The 18,057-nt window shown below is 45.0% G+C and overlaps 1 long non-coding RNA gene across 1 annotated transcript in view; it reads right to left on the bottom strand.

The window, feature by feature from the left end:
* The window catches only part of LOC138852646 (uncharacterized), a 405,614-nt gene that overhangs the window by 358,575 nt on the left and 28,982 nt on the right, over nucleotides 1-18,057 (bottom strand). The window contains exon 2 of the long non-coding RNA XR_011391969.1: nucleotides 4,677-4,787. This is a non-coding gene — a long non-coding RNA (uncharacterized lncRNA). The remainder of the gene's footprint in view (nucleotides 1-4,676; nucleotides 4,788-18,057) is intronic.

The following is an 18,057-nucleotide window of genomic DNA, read 5'->3' as shown; positions in this document are numbered from 1 at the left end:
TGTGTGTGTGTGTGTGTGTGTGTGTGTGTGTGTGTGTGTGTGCGCGCGCGCGTGCGTCCGCGCTCATGTATGGCTCTCATAAGATTCATCCTGCTGCCAGAGTAGTTAATACACTGGCCTGCGAGTTTAAGGATTCATTGGCCATGGGTTCAGATCCCCACCTTATCCATCACTGACTGATCCGCAGGTGGCCGGGAAAAAAAAGATATCTAGGTGCGACTGTAGTAGAGGTATCTTTGAAGACATATTACAGCCCATTTTCCCATAGGAAAACATTAGGTTTTGCACCAGCTCCCTGTCACTGTTAGCTTTGTAATTTCCGTGAAAATTGGTTGCTACTAAACGCATTCCCCTTCCCCCATCTCCTCACCAAACTCATCTCTAACATGCTCGCGAATCTGTTGAAAAAAAAAAAAGTACCTCCTTGAGTTTTGTTTCTCTAAGCATTAGGTATTTGCCAACCAGGTACTAAAAGGCTGCCGTTGTTTCATGCAGCATCTTCCCAGTGAAAAGCAGGGGCGTCACGATTACGCTAAGTGACAACACAATAAGTGTCAGGATCCCCGAGGCTGTTCAAGTGCCTCCCAGCATACATAAGGAGGATTACCAATAGGCCCCTGGCTGTCTTCAAGGAGCTGGACAGATACAAAAAGTCAGTACCTGATCAGCCGGGCCGTGGTTCGTACGTCGGCTTGCGTGCGGCCAGCAGCAACAGCCTGGTTGATCAGGCTCTGATCCACCGGTAGACCTGTCACAGACCGGGCCACGGGGGCGCTGATCTTCGAAACCTTCTCCAAGTATACCCTTATAAAAAAAATCATAAGATCTATATTGATGTGTACGGTGGTAATACAATTCTGCTAGATTCTGTAAGTGGAGGAAAATTAACTAATTTTTTTGTTGTTGTTCCAGGTTCCAATGCGTTTCCAATCCTTCAGGATGTAATGAGAAGTCCTCACCCGACTTACCATTAACACACGAAAACAGTAGTAGTATTTAGTGTAGCCTAGCCGCAGTACAACCAAGGAAGCAACAATGCTAGTTTAGCCTAGCTGCAGTACAAGCAAGGCAGCAACAATGCTTGTGTAGCCTAGCTGCAGTACAAGCAAGGAAGCAACAATGCTTGTGTAGCCTAGCTGCAGTACAAGCAAGGAAGCAACAATGCTAGTTTAGCCTAGCTGCAGTACAAGCAAGGCAGCAACAATGCTAGTGTAGCCTAGCTGCAGTACAAACAAGGCAGCAACAATGCTAGTGTAGCCTAGCTGCAGTACAAACAAGGCAGCAACAATGCTAGTGTAGCCTAGCTGCAGTACAAGCAAGGCAGCAACAATGCTAGTGTAGCCCAGCTGCAGTACAAGCAAGGCAGCAACAATGCTAGTGTAGCCCAGCTGCAGTACAAGCAAGGAAGCAACAATGCTAGTGTAGCCCAGCTGCAGTACAAGCAAGGAAGCAACAATGCTTGTGTAGCCTAGCTGCAGTACAAGCAAGGCAGCAACAATGCTAGTGTAGCCTAGCTGCAGTACAAGCAAGGCAGCAACAATGCTAGTGTAGCCCAGCTGAAGTACAAGCAAGGAAGCAACAATGCTAGTGTAGCCTAGCTGCAGTACAACCAAGGAAGCAACAATGCTAGTGTAGCCTAGCTGCAGTACAACCAAGGCAGCAACAATGCTAGTGTAGCCTAGCTGCAGTACAAGCAAGGAAGCAACAATGCTAGTGTAGCCTAGCTGCAGTACAACCAAGGAAGCAACAATGCTAGTGTAGCCTAGCTGCAGTACAAGCAAGGCAGCAACAACATAAGAACATAAGAAAGGAGGAACACTGCAGCAGGCCTGTTGGCCCATACTAGGCAGGTCCTTTACAATTCATCCCACTAACAAACATTTGACCAACCCAAGAAATAAGCTCTGATGTGCAAGTCCCACTCAAATCCAACCCCTCTCACTCGTGTACTTATCCAACCTAAATTTGAAACTACCCAAAGTCCTAGCCTCAATAACCCAACTAGGTAGACTGTTTCACTCATCAACTACCCTATTTCCAAACCAATACTTTCCTATGTCCTTTCTAGATCTAAACTTATCTAATTTAAATCCATTACTGCGGGTTCTCTCTTGGAGAGATATCCTCAAGACCTTGTTAATATCCCCTTTATTAATACCTATCTTCCACTTATACACTTCGATCAGGTCTCCCCTCATTCTTCGTCTAACAAGTGAATGTAACTTAAGAGTCTTCAATCTTTCTTCATAAGGAAGATTTCTAATGCTATGTATTAATTTAGTCATCCTACGCTTAATGTTTTCTAACGAATTTATGTCCATTCTGTAATATGGAGACCAGAATTGAACTGCATAATCTAGGTGAGGCCTTACTAATGATGTATAAAGCTGCAGTATGACCTTTGGACTTCTGTTGCTTACACTTCTTGATATAAATCCCAGTAATCTATTTGCCTTATTACGTACGCTTAGGCATTGCTGTCTTGGTTTAAGGTTGCTGCTTACCATAACCCCAAAGTCCTTTTCGCAATCTGTATGGCTAAGTTCTACATTATTTAACTTATAAGTGCTAGGGTTATGGACACTCCCGAGCTTCAGAACCTTGCATTTATCTACATTGAACTGCATCTGCCACTTTTCTGACCAAGAGTAGAGTTTGTCTAAATCCTCCTGAAGTTCCCTAACATCTACGTTTGAATCAATTATCCTACCTATCTTCGTGTCATCGGCGAATTTGCTCATATCACTAGCAATTCCTTCATCAAGATCATTGATATATATTATAAACAACAACGGGCCCAAGACTGATCCCTGTGGAACGCCACTCGTTACTGATCCCCACTCGGATTTAACCCCATTTATGGACACTCTCTGCTTCCTGTCTGTGAGCCATGATTCGATCCACAATGCTAGTGTAGCCTAGCTGCAGTACAAACAAGGCAGCAACAATGCTAGTGTAGCCTAGCTGCAGTACAAACAAGGCAGCAACAATGCTAGTGTAGCCCAGCTGCAGTACAAGCAAGGAAGCAACAATGATAGTGTAGCCTAGCTGCAGTACAAGCAAGGCAGCAACAATGCTAGTGTAGCCTAGCTGCAGTACAAGCAAGGAAGCAACAATGCTAGTGTAGCCTAGCTGCAGTACAAGCGAGATAGGTAGGTAGAAGATTCGCCGGTATAATCGAACGGCCCGGGCCTTTTCCAAGAGGTGAATCCGGCCCTGGCTCCCTTTCGCGGGAGTGTCTCAGACCAATGTCTGCCATGGGAGGAGGTAGAAGTACCTCCTCGTCTTCCGGGACCAGCTGTCCCCAGGCCTAGCCCCATTCTCCGCCCCCACGGGGCTCGGAGGGAGAAGCTAGGCACCTTGGGCTGCCACAAATCCCGCCCACACTGGGCTCGAAGGGTGTGGCAGCTGCATAGCAGCAGACGATGTCAGGAAGTGCAAAGGCAGCAAGCACTACAGGATCCTTTTAGAGCCACACCCCAGCTTTGGGCCGAAGCCCGAGCACTGGGAAAGCTCAAGAATGCCTCTTGCTGTGAGTGTTGCTGCTACTTCACTTGTCCGTTGCACCTCTCTACAAGTAAGGTAGCAACAACGAAACAAAACTAGTGTAGCCTAGCTGCAGTACAAGCAAGGCAGCAACAATACTAGTGTAGCCTAGCTGCAGTACAAGCAAGGCAGCAACAATACTAGTGTAGCCTAGCTGCAGTACAAGCAAGGTAGCAACAACTATCCAGACTTCGCAAATCTGCCACTGATGTATGTCATAGATTATGCAGTTCAGAAACTGCATCATGTTGCCACGTGTTTCGATGACTGCACAACCCAGTCTATATGCTTATAAATAAAGCCAATTTGCGACTTTCAAGCATCATTTCCGTATCCAGTGACCCAAAATTAGCACAGACTGACTAGTTTTCATACCCGAAGCATTTTGGCTCTAAACCAGTAGGGCAATCACGTCACGTGACCGAATACGACTAACCTGACCTATCCTAGTATACATGTGGGTAATTATAGTTAAAATCTCACAAAATGAAAATCTGAGCAAAATTTAAAATTTGGGAGCGCAAAGATCTTGCTGTTAAATTAAATACATTAGCTTAGTATAAACAGAAGAACGTGAATCGAAGCAGCTCTGGTTTCTTAAAGATGGATATATAGATTTGTTCGAGAGGACCAAGAGAGACTGTCACCACCAAATGTTCTGGTTGAATTACTTCTCTGTATCGTAGAGATGTGGTCGCTGCTGACCTCCGTGTCTGATCTATGATTACCCTGGACCACACCATCTAGATAAGAAAACCTGGTCAAAATGCCAATGTCCTCACCACAGGCACAGACGAGCGACCAAGCAACATCTAGTAAGTTTCAAACCGAGTAGGTTTTTTGGCACTAACCTAAAAGAAAAAAAAACATGGCACAAAAAAAAGCTTAAAAGAACCACCTCGGTACTCTTAACGGCTGCTGCATAATTATCACCATCCTAGTGAACGATAATGAAGCCTGTAGCGGATGCTATCTGTTTAGATGAAGCACCAACAGTATGTACAACCACTGATGCATCCAGATTTAAAGCCTAGTTCTTGTCCCTCATAGATGCTGTCGAAGATTAACCAAACCCTTGTCATCTTCCTCAGTGGTTAAGTGGAAGCTGGAAATCAGAATGGTCATCCTACCTGAACCTGCACGATGTCGTAGAAGCTACCACGATCGTGTCTCGCGGCGGCACACTGGGATCAGCGTTCTCTTGTTCTGCACCAGATGACGTTCAAGCATAGACTAACCATCTGCAAGAAAAAACATCGATGAGCAATAGATAACTGTGTGAATATCTACTGGTTTATACTACTGAGTCGTAAGTAAATGGATGCGAGCTTCAGCCAAAAACATTCAGCCTGGGTCTTACGTCAACTAACAACATACAGCCAGGGTCGTGTCTGTGTTGTTAATTGATAATTGCTGTCAAAGAACACGAGCTACAGCTTGCCACAGCCATGCTGGTGTAAGAATAGTCTGTAAAAATCTGCATTTGAAGTAACAGTGGTGGCCCGTGCTAACCTTCCTAGTGTACAGAAATACACCTAGCTGGATTAATTTTATTATACCGACATGGTACACCGATGAACGCATTGGCCAGATAGTTTAGGACTGGCTCGCAATGGATTTGAATCTCACCCGTTTCGTGAGTTGAGAACCTCATACAGCCAGGGGTCCTGTGTCAACCAACAATTTACATCCTGGGTCGTCTTAACCACCAGTCAACTGGTCAGGTGTCAACCGGTATCAACACAAAGCTACGGTTGTGAGTCAACCTGAAACATACACAGCCAGGGGTCCTGTGTCAGCCAACACAGACCAAGTCTGGGTCGTGCCAGTCACAAATATGCAGCCACCAGCAACATGCAACCAGCTTTGAGGATGATAATATTTATTTCTACAAGTACATGTACAATGTGTATAAGCCTAGCTGACGTCAATGACATACTACTATACAGAAAACCCCTTGTTATGCAAAGCATTTCGGGCAAATTAAGTCAACTTTGTCCCCAGGATGCGACCCACACCAATCGCCTAACACCCAGGTACCTATTTTACTGCTAGGTGAACAGGGACAACAGGTGTCTTAAGGAAACACGTCCTAATGTTTCCATCCGTACCGGGGATCGAACCACAGACCTCAATGTATGAGATGAGTGCGTTATCACTCAGCTCATACACTGAGGAACACTAAAAGAAGTGAACCTGACGATCTTACAGGAGAGAGAGAGAGAGAGAGAGAGAGAGAGAGAGAGAGAGAGAGAGAGAGAGAGAGAGAGAGAGAGAGAGAGAGAGAGAGAGAGAGAGAGAGAGAGAACGGACCATGAAAGGCATGATTAAGACGAACAAGTTCTCAAAGGATCTGATATTTGCTGATATGAACACAGGATACAATAGACGAAAACTACGTACAGAACACCTACCGGCGCTTTCCCACATCCTTTCCAAATGTAAATCCGTTGCTGCTAGTCCTGTCTTACATATTTTTCTGTATTTTATTAGCATCCTCTTTATTTATTCCAGGTTTCCATCTGCACACTTCAATCACATTTTCCCTAATTCTACGAATTTCCAAAGAGTGTAAATTCAGCGCTTACCTTCGAGGAAAAGGTTCCTGACACAGGGGATTAATTTTGACATTCAAACCACTTAAAAAACGACACGCAGATTCAAGGAGGCACAGATCGAAGCTAAGAAACATAGACGACTTACGGGAATATTAGGAAATATTTCATCGGTCTCACGGTAGTAGATATATGGCATAATTTAGATGAAGAGACGGAGGTAAACACCACACAGCTTCAAGAGCAAGTACGATTTTGCCGAAGAGGCCAGGAATAAATTATACCAGTGACTGTAGTATAAGAGACGGGGCCAAAAGCTGAAACTCCCCCTCCGCCTCCCCAAACACAACTTGGGGAGTACGACGTGTGGTAAGGCGTGACGCGAGGAATCTTTGAACTTCATATACATCTTAATCCAAGTACTATCTAATCTTCTTCAAGGTGATCGAGTGAATGCATAAGTATCTTCAAGAAACTTTTCACTACATTAAGCCTCTAACATATACGCTCGGTGGCATAATAATAATACACCAAAGAAAATACGACAGGGATGTTCATCACATACTCTTGTTCAACATCAAGTTCGAGCCGCTCATATTTCTGGGTGATAGAGTATACTTATTGTGCCGGGTCTTGCAATGCTTGTGAAGTATTTCCTGTACACTCACCGAGGCTGTAAGAAGCGGCAACCATGCTGGAAGAGTTTCTATGCTGGTCTTAATGGTGTTGAGTTTCTATGCTGGTTTAATGGTACTGAAGGTGTTGTTATGCTGGTCTTACTGGTGGTAGAAGGGTTTCTATGCTGATCTTACTGGTGCTGGGTTTCTAAGCTGGTCCTACAGGCGTTAGAAGCGTTCCTTTGCTGGTGCCACTGGTGCTGGAAGTGTTCCTATATTGGTGCTACTGGTGCTGGAAGAGCTCCTATGTTGACCTTCTTTGTGCATGAAGGACACTACCGATGCTGGAAGCCACTGAGTCTGAAGTGATTTCTCGCGCACTAAACTAAGGGATGGGGGGGAGGGGTTATATTTCTCCTGGTAAAATTGGAGACAACCTGGCTTGGTTCAGGGAGGAGACAACTGCTTCAGTTAATGTCTCCTCTCGCTCTGTACCCGGCAGCCATGGACTAATCTTGTTCATCATGAACACGTGTACAGGAGAACGAGAATGAACAATGTAGCTTCGAGACAGTTACTGAAAAAACTTCGTCGTCAGGACCACACCAGACCTGGTCAGTATCAGGATAGACCTGGGTCGCTCAGACCACGCTAGACCTTGTTGTTAAGAACGCAACAGAGGGTCAGCTGAAGGCTCCAGGACATCCTTGGAAGATCTATCTGCAAGAAAGACACATGCATGTTTATTGGTATGTGTATGTGTGTGTTTGCGTTTGCTGCAGGAACAGAACTATGCTCGTAAAATAAATATATTCTCACTGAAATGTACAATATATTAGGCGTTATTACAGAGAAACTACAGCTTATCTAAAAGAAATTCTTCCACCACATTCCAAATGTTACATCGTGAATATACTTTTTAATGTTAACGAGTTGTGGACGGCAGGGGTTGTACTTCAGCTCCTGGCACACATTTTCAAACCCTTGTCAGCGGTTTTTAATCTAATAGGTTTCGTTACATTTGTTTCTTAATCCGTGAGTGACGTTGCTCTTCGGTAGTTCCTGACACAGCTCGTTCTGGTTTTCGCCTCTCAGTGAATAAACACTTCCTATCATCCCTCAGGCTCCGGCAAGTGGTCCACTTCCATCGTTGTGTTTTCACAGTGTAGCGAAAGTAACAGGCGTTCTGTAGATGCATACTGTACTTTCACTCCCAGGAAACCACCCCTGAACCGAGGACCAGTCTCACCCACTGTACCGAGGACCAGTCTACACTGTACCGAGGACCAGTCTCACTGTACCGAGGACCAGTATCACTGTACCGAGGACCAGTATCACTGTACCGAGGACCAGTATCACTGTACCGAGGACCAGTATCACTGTACTAGGGACTGGTATAACTGTACTAGGGACTGGTATCACTGTCCTAGGGACCATTATCACTGTCCTAGGGACCAGTATCACTGTACTAGGGACCAGTATTGTCCTAGGGACCAGTATTGCACTGTACTAGGGACCAGTATCACACTGTACTAGGGACCAGTATCACACTGTACTAGGTACCAGTATCACACTGTACTAGGGACCAGTATCACACTGTACTAGGGACCAGTATCACACTGTACTAGGGACCTGTATTACACTGTACTAGGGACCAGTATCACACTGTACTAGGGACCAGTGTTACACTGTACTAAGGACCAGTATCACTGTACTAGGGACCAGTATCACTGTACTAGGGACCAGTATCACTGTACTAGGGACCAGTATCACTGTACTAGGGACCAGTATCACTGTACTAGGGACCAGTATCATTGCACTTGGGACCAGTATCACTGTACTAGGGACCAGTATCACTGTACTGGGGACCAGTATCACTGTACTGGGGACCAGTATCACTGTACTGGGGACCAGTATTACACTGTACTAGGGACCAGTATTACACTGTACTAGGGACCAGTATTACACTGTACTAGGGATCAGTATTACACTGTACTAGGGACCAGTATTACACTGTACAAGGGACCAGTATTACACTGTACTAGGGACCAGTATTACACTGTACTAGGGACCAGTATTACACTGTACTAGGGACCAGTATTACACTGTACAAGGGACCAGTATTACACTGTACTGGGGACCAGTATTACACTGTACTAGGGACCAGTATTACACTGTACTGGGGACCAGTATTACACTGTACTAGGGACCAGTATTACACTGTACTAGGGACCAGTATTACACTGTACTAGGGACCAGTATTACACTGTACTAGGGACCAGTATTACACTGTACTAGGGACCAGTATTACACTGTACTAGGGACCAGTATTACACTGTACTAGGGACCAGTATTACACTGTACTGGGGACCAGTATTACACTGTACTAGGGACCAGTATTACACTGTACTGGGACCAGTATTACACTGTACTAGGGACCAGTATTACACTGTACTGGGGACCAGTATTACACTGTACTAGGGACCAGTATTACACTGTACTAGGGACCAGTATTACACTGTACTAGGGACCAGTATTACACTGTACTAGGGACCAGTATTACACTGTACTAGGGACCAGTATTACACTGTACTGGGGACCAGTATTACACTGTACTAGGGACCAGTATTACACTGTACTGGGGACCAGTATTACACTGTACTAGGGACCAGTATTACACTGTACTAGGAACCAGTATTACACTGTACTAGGAACCAGTATTACACTGTACTAGGAACCAGTATTACACTGTACTAGGGACCAGTATTACACTGTACTAGGGACCAGTATCACTCAAATGATCACCATTTCAATCAGAGGGAAGCGCTGAACCTGTAGGGGTGATATAGCACCTGGAGAATAGGAGACATTCAAGTTCGATCCAAGGGGGAAGAATAATTCCGGTCCCTTGGATCAAGAGTCCCTCAGCGACCAGGTCACAGTATTTATATTTTTTCATTATAAAATGGCGAAATACATTTATCCTACTTAAGAAGGTAAGAAGAAAGAAGATTCTTAACATCGAATTTACATAAATTTATGGAACCTAATTAAACCTCGTCCGTGTGTGTGTGTGTGTGTGTGTGTGTGTGTGTGTGTGTGTGTGTGTGTGTGTAAAGGTAGAAAGTTGAAAGTGAACATAGAAAAGAGTAAGGTGATGAGGGTATCAAATGTTTTAAAGAAAAATTGGATATCAAATTGGGGAGGAGGAGTATGGAAGAAGTGAATGTTTTCAGATACTTGGGAGTTGACGTGTCGGCGGATGGATTTATGAAGGATGAAGTTAATTATAGAATTGATGAAGGAAAAAAGGTGAGTGATGCATTGAGGTATATGTGGAGACAAAAAGTATTATCTATGGAGGCAAAGAAGGGAATGTATGAAAGTATAGTAGTACCAACACTCTTATATGGGTGTGGTGTAAATATTATGCAGAAAATTCGGATTGTGGAAATTAGGAGGTGTGGAGTTAATAAAAGTATTAGAGGGCTGAAGAGGGGTTGTCGAGGTGGTTTGGTCATTTAGAGAGAATGGGTCAGAGTAAAATGACATGGAGAGCGCATAAATCTGTAGGGGAAGGAAGGCGGGGTAGGGGTCGTCCTCGAAAAGGTTGGAGGGAGGGGGTAAAGGAGGTTTTGTGGGCGAGGGGCTTGAACTTCCAGCAAGCATGCGTGAGCGTGTTACATAGGAGTGAATGGAGACAAATGGTACTTGGGACCTCACGAGCTGTTGGAGTGTGAGCAGGGTAATATTTAGTGAAGAGATTCAGGGAAACCGGTTATTTTTATATAGCCGGACTTGAGTCCTGGAAATGGGAAGTACAATGCCTGCACTTTAAAGGAGGGGTTTGGGATATTGGCAGTTTGGAGGGATATGTTGTGTATCTTTATACGTATATGCTTCTAAACTGTTGTATTCTGGGCACCTCTGCAAAAACAGTGATTATGTGTGAGTGAGGTGAAAGTGTTGAATGATGAAAGTATTTTCTTTTTGTGGATTTTTTCTTTCTTTTTGGGTCACCCTGCCTCGGTGGGAGACGGCCAACTTGTTTTATATATATATATGTATATATATATATATATATATATATATATATATATATATATATATATATATATATATATATATATACTATATATATATATATATATATATATGTATATATATATATATATATATATATATATATATATATATATATATATATATATATATATATCGTGCCGAATAGGCAGAACTTGCCATCTTGGCTTAAATAGCAACGCTCATCTTGCCATATAGGACAAGTGAAAATTTATGTATGCAATAATTTCGCCAAAATCATTCTGAACCTAACGAAAAAAATATATTTGATTGTGTTTGTTTAGTACTAAATTATTGTAAACGTATTTTAAATATATTTAGTAGGGTTAGGCTAAAATGAATTGTTCTTGTTATAATAAGGTTAGGTAAGTTTTCTAAGATTCTTTTAGTGCAAAAGTAAAATTTTTTACATTAACATTAATGAAAAAAAATGTATCTTTAAACGTATAAGAGAAAATTTCAGAAAGGACTTAATTTTAAATGAGTTCTTGCTAATTGACCAGTTTTGCATATTCGGCACGACATATATATATATATATATATATATATATATATATATATATATATATATATATATATATATATATATATATATATATATATATATATAAATAAACGATAAAGTGAAGAATAACGCTGTTGTCAATACGAAAGGTAAACGAGAGACAATGATAAATTAATATACCTTGACTTGACTTGACAAGGGAATGTTACTGTGGAAGACACTGGTGAAAAATAAGCCGAGATATCAAGTGGCAGTTTTACTAGACAGTGACAGATACCGCAGCGTCTCGCCCACTTAACCTGGCATGCCGATCACTCCGCTTCAAAGACATTTCCGAATCCAATTATACTTGGGAATTTCAGGATTTTTTTTTTGTCCTTGTATCTTAGACAGAACTTTCGATTTCATCATCAGTGGGAGAGAGTCAGACGATCTCGTGTTTGCGTAGCTACGAAACCACGACCACTATCACAAATGGTAAGTAGGGACAAAAACGAATACAAAATTAGCATGGTGTCCCGTGGCTTGGTTGGCAACGCTTTCTCCTCACACAATGAGTGCCCCTGTTTCAATAACCGGTACGGGTGGAAACGTTGGGCATGTTTCCCTACACCTGTTGTTCCTGGTGTGGGTCGCAAGACAAAGACCCCAGTGGAAATAAGACAAACTGATTATCTTGGGTTATCCTGGGTGGCTAACCCTCCGGGTTTAAAAACCCCAACATATCTCATTTTAACTGCAACGTTTTAAAAAGTACTGAAGGATGGACGAATGCCAAACCTCTCTTAGTATACTCTACACTCAAGGTACACACACACACAGAGGTGTGCGTGTATCCGGAGTTTACTCCAGTACTTGTTTGAGGGATTCAAGTGAACTCAGTAGCAGATTAACTAACTTCAAATATACTGAACAACAGGTTCTCTCACATACACTGACCGTCTTCTCTCACATACACTGACCATCTTCTCTCACATACACTGACCGTCTTCTCTCACATACACTGACCGTCTTCTCTCACATACACTGACCGTCTTCTCTCACATACACTGACCGTCTTCTCTCACATACACTGACCGTCTTCTCTCATATACACTGACCATCTTCTCTCACATACACTGACCGTCTTCTCTCATATACACTGACCATCTTCTCTCACATACACTGACAGTCTTCTCTCACATACACTGACCGTCTTCTCACATACACTGACCGTCTTCTCTCACATACACTGACCGTCTTCTCTCACATACACTGACCGTCTTCTCTCACATACACTGACCGTCTTCTCTCACATACACTGACCGTCTTCTCTCACATACACTGACCGTCTTCTCTCACATACACTGACCGTCTTCTCTCACATACACTGACCGTCTTCTCTCACATACACTGACCGTCTTCTCTCACACTGACCGTCTTCTCTCACACTGACCGTCTTCTCTCACACTGACCGTCTTCTCTCACATACACTGACCGTCTTCTCTCACATACACTGACCGTCTTCTCTCACATACACTGACCGTCTTCTCTCACATACACTGACCGTCTTCTCTCACATACACTGACCGTCTTCTCTCACATACACTGACCGTCTTCTCTCACATACACTGACCGTCTTCTCACATACACTGACCGTCTTCTCTCACATACACTGACCGTCTTCTCTCACATACACTGACCGTCTTCTCTCACATACACTGACCGTCTTCTCTCACATACACTGACCGTCTTCTCACATACACTGACCGTCTTCTCTCACATACACTGACCGTCTTCTCTCACACTGACCGTCTTCTCTCACACTGACCGTCTTCTCTCACACTGACCGTCTTCTCTCACATACACTGACCGTCTTCTCTCACATACACTGACCGTCTTCTCTCACATACACTGACCGTCTTCTCTCACATACACTGACCGTCTTCTCTCACATACACTGACCGTCTTCTCTCACATACACTGACCGTCTTCTCTCACACTGACCGTCTTCTCTCACATACACTGACCGTCTTCTCTCACATACACTGACCGTCTTCTCTCACATACAGTGACCGTCTTCTCTCACATACACTGACCGTCTTCTCTCACACTGACCGTCTTCTCTCACACTGACCGTCTTCTCTCACATACACTGACCGTCTTCTCTCACATACACTGACCGTCTTCTCTCACATACACTGACCGTCTTCTCTCACATACACTGACCGTCTTCTCTCACATACACTGACCGTCTTCTCTCACATACACTGACCGTCTTCTCTCACATACACTGACCGTCTTCTCTCACATACACTGACCGTCTTCTCTCACATACACTGACCGTCTTCTCTCACATACACTGACCATCTTCTCTCACATACACTGACCGTCTTCTCTCACATACACTGACCGTCTTCTCTCACATACACTGACCGTCTTCTCTCACATACACTGACCGTCTTCTCTCACATACACTGACCGTCTTCTCTCACATACACTGACCGTCTTCTCTCACATACACTGACCGTCTTCTCTCACATACACTGACCGTCTTCTCTCACACTGACCGTCTTCTCTCACATACACTGACTGTCTTCTCTCACATACACTGACCGTCTTCTCTCACATACACTGACCGTCTTCTCTCACATACACTGACCGTCTTCTCTCACATACACTGACCGTCTTCTCTCACATACACTGACCGTCTTCTCTCACATACACTGACCGTCTTCTCTCACATACACTGACCGTCTTCTCTCACATACACTGACCGTCTTCTCTCACATACACTGACCGTCTTCTCTCACATACACTGACCGTCTTCTCTCACATACACTGACCGTCTTCTCTCACATACACTGACCGTCTTCTCTCACATACACTGACCGTCTTCTCTCACATACACTGACCATCTTCTCTCACATTGACCATCTTCTCTCACATACACTGACCGTCTTCTCTCACATACACTGACCGTCTTCTCTCATATACACTGACCGTCTTCTCTTATATACACTGACCGTCTTCTCTCACATACACTGACCGTCTTCTCTCACATCCTCTCTCACACTGACAGTCTTCTCTCACAAACATTGACCGTCTTCTCTCACACTGACCGTCTTCTCTCACATACACTGACCGTCTTCTCTCACATACACTGACCGTCTTCTCTCACATACACTGACCGTCTTCTCACATACACTGACCGTCTTCTCTCACATACACTGACCGTCTTCTCACATACACTGTCTTCTCTCACATACACTGACTGTCTTCTCTCACATATACTAACCGTCTTCTCTCACATACACTGACCGTCTTCTCTCACATATACTGTGTTCTCTCACATACACTGACCGTCTTCTCTCACATATACTGACTGTGTTCTCTCACATACACTGATCGTCTTCTCTCACATACACTGACTGTGTTCTCTCACATACACTGTGTTCTTTCACATACACTGTGTTCTCTCACATACACTGACCGTGTTCTCGTAAATTCACTAACTTGCCAAGCCGAGCCCTCTTTGCCCTCTCTACCTCCCTTTCCCTCTATTACCTCACCTGCTCTCTCTACCTCCCCTGACCTCTCTATTGCTTTCCCTGCCTTCTACTACCCTCAATGCCATTTCTACTACCTCCCCTGCCCACTCTACTACCCTCCCAGCCCACTCTACCCCTTTATTCACTCAACCACCCCCGTGCCCGCTCAACCACCCACCCTGCCCACTCAACCACCCCCCTGCCCGCTCAACCACCCGCCCTGCCCACTCAACCACCCCCCGGCCCACTCAACCACCCCCCTGCCCGCTCAACCACCCACCTTGCCCACTGAACCACCCCCCTGCCCACTCAACCACCCACCCGGCCCACTCAAACACCCACCCCCCTGCCCGCTCAACCACCCACCCTGCCCAATCATCCACCCCCCTGCCCGCTCAAGCACCCACCTTGCCCACTCAACCACCCACCCTGCCCGCTCAACCACCCACCATGCCCACTCAACCACCCACCCTGCCCGCTCAACCACCCAACCTGCCCACTCAACCACCCCCCTGCCCACTCAACCACCCACCCGGCCCACTCAGCCACCAACTCTCTCCTGCTTAACACACAAGTGAAGGCATAACTTTTATGTTTAAAGCAATAATATACTTATAATTAAACGTCAGCTGACAACCGTAAATAAATACTAAATATGTACTCTTGATATAAAATCCCAGAGAACCAAGTAACTTTTCCAGCATTACTGTCCCGTCCTCAGTGATAACCCTGGGCCAGTTTTTCTCACAATAAAATTGAGTATGAAAGATTACAATAGTTACCCGTCTGTGGTGTATGACGTGTGCGTGTGTGTGTGTGTGTGTGTGTGTGTGTGTGTGTGTGTGTGTGTGTGTGTGTGTGTGTGTGTGTGTGTGTGTGTGTGTGTGTGTGTATGTGTGTATGTGTGTGTGTGTGTGTCTGTGTGTGTGTGTGTGTGTGTGTGTGTGTATGTGTGTGTATGTGTGTGTATGTGTGTGTGTGTGTGTATGTGTGTGTGTGTGTGTGTGTGTGTGTGTGTGTGTGTGTGTGTGTGTGTGTGTGTGTGTGTATGTGTGTGTGTGTGTGTGTGTGTGTGTGTGTGTGTGTGTGTGTGTGTGTGTGTGTGTGTGTGTGTGTGTGTGTATGTGTGTGTGTGTGTGTGTGTGTGTGTGTGTGTGTGTTTGTGTGTGTGTGTGTGTGTGTGTGTGTGTGTGTTGGTGTTTTTGTGTGTGTGTGTTTGTGTGTGTGTGTGTGTGTGGTGTGTGTGTGTGTGTGTGTGTGTGTGTGTGTGTGTGTACTCACCTAGTTGTACTCACCTAGTTGAGGTTGCGGGGGTCGAGTCCGAGCTCCTGGCCCCGCCTCTTCACTGATCGCTACTAGGTCACTCTCCCTGAGCCGTGAGCTTTATCATACCTCTGCTTAAAGCTATGTATGGATCCTGCCTCCACTACATCGCTTCCCAAACTATTCCACTTACTGACTACTCTGTGGCTGAAGAAATACTTCCTAACATCCCTGTGATTCATCTGTGTCTTCAGCTTCCAACTGTGTCCCCTTGTTACTGTGTCCAATCTCTGGAACATCCTGTCTTTGTCCACCTTGTCAATTCCTCTCAGTATTTTGTATGTCGTTATCATGTCCCCCCTATCTCTCCTGTCCTCCAGTGTCGTCAGGTTGATTTCCCTTAACCTCTCCTCGTAGGACATACCTCTTAGCTCTGGGACTAGTCTTGTTGCAAACCTTTGCACTTTCTCTAGTTTCTTCACTTGCTTGGCTAGGTGTGGGTTCCAAACTGGTGCCGCATATTCCAATATGGGCCTAACGTACACGGTGTACAGGGTCCTGAACGATTCCTTATTAAGATGTCGGAATGCTGTTCTGAGGTTTGCTAGGCGCCCATATGCTGCAGCAGTTAATTGGTTGATGTGCGCTTCAGGAGATGTGCCTGGTGTTATACTCACCCCAAGATCTTTTTCCTTGAGTGAGGTTTGTAGTCTCTGACCCCCTAGACTGTACTCCGTCTGCGGCCTTCTTTGCCCTTCACCAATCTTCATGACTTTGCACTTGGTGGGATTGAACTCCAGGAGCCAATTGCTGGACCAGGTCTGCAGCCTGTGCAGATCCCTTTGTAGTTCTGCCTGGTCTTCGATCGAGTGTGTGTGTGTGTGTGTGTGTGTGTGTGTGTGTGTGTGTGTATGTGTGTGTACTCGCCTATTTGTGGTTGCAGGGGTCGATTCATAGCTCCTGGCCCCGCCTCTTCGCTGATTGCTACTATGTCCTCTCTCTCCCTGCCCCATAAGCTTTATCATACCTCGCCTTAAAACTATGTATGGTTCCCGCCTCCACTACGTCACTTTCTAGGCTATTCCACGGCTTGACTAATCTATGATTGAAGAAATACTTCCTAACATCCCTTTGATTCATCTGAGTCCTCAACTTCCAATTGTGACCTCTTGTGTCTGTGTCCCATCTCTGGAACATCCCGTCTTTGTCCACCTTGTCTATTCCGCGCAGTATTTTATATGTCGTTATCATGTCTCCCCTGACCCTCCTGTCCTCCAGTGTCGTCAGGCCCATTTCCCTCAACCTTTCTTCGTAGGACAATCCCCGTAGCTCTGGGACTAGCCTTGTTGCAAACCTTTGCACTTTCTCTAATTTCTTGACGTGCTTGACTAGGTGTGCATTCCAAACTGGTGCTGCATACTCCAGTATGGGCCTGACGTAAATGGTATACAGAGTCTTGAACGAATCCTTACTGAGGTATCGGAACGCTATCCGTAGGTTTGCAGGCGCCCGTATGCTGCAGCAGTTATCTGACTGATGTGCGCCTCGGGAGATATGCTCGGTGTTATACTCACCCCCACATCTTTTTCCTTGAGTGAGGTTTGCAGTCTTTGGCCATCTAAACTATTGTGTCTGTGGTCTTCTTTGCCCTTCCCCAATCTTCATGACTTTGCATTTGGCAGGGTTAAACTCAAGGAGCCAGTTGCTGGACCAGGCTTGCAGCCTGTCCAGGTCTCTTTGTAGTCCTGCCTGATCCTCATCCGATTTGATTCTTCTCATTAACTTCACATCATCTGCAAACAAGGACACTTCTGAGTCTATCCCTTCCGTTATGTCGTTCACATATACCAAGAACAGCACAGGTCCTAGGACTGACCCCTGTGGAAACCCGCTTGCCACAGGCGCCCACTCTGACACCTCGTCACGTACCATGACTCGTTGTTGCCTCCCTGTCAGGT

The sequence above is a fragment of the Cherax quadricarinatus genome, chromosome 13 (assembly GCF_038502225.1).
Source record: "Cherax quadricarinatus isolate ZL_2023a chromosome 13, ASM3850222v1, whole genome shotgun sequence".
NCBI lineage: Eukaryota > Metazoa > Arthropoda > Malacostraca > Decapoda > Parastacidae > Cherax > Cherax quadricarinatus.
This window is presented reverse-complemented; position numbering and strand designations above follow the sequence as displayed.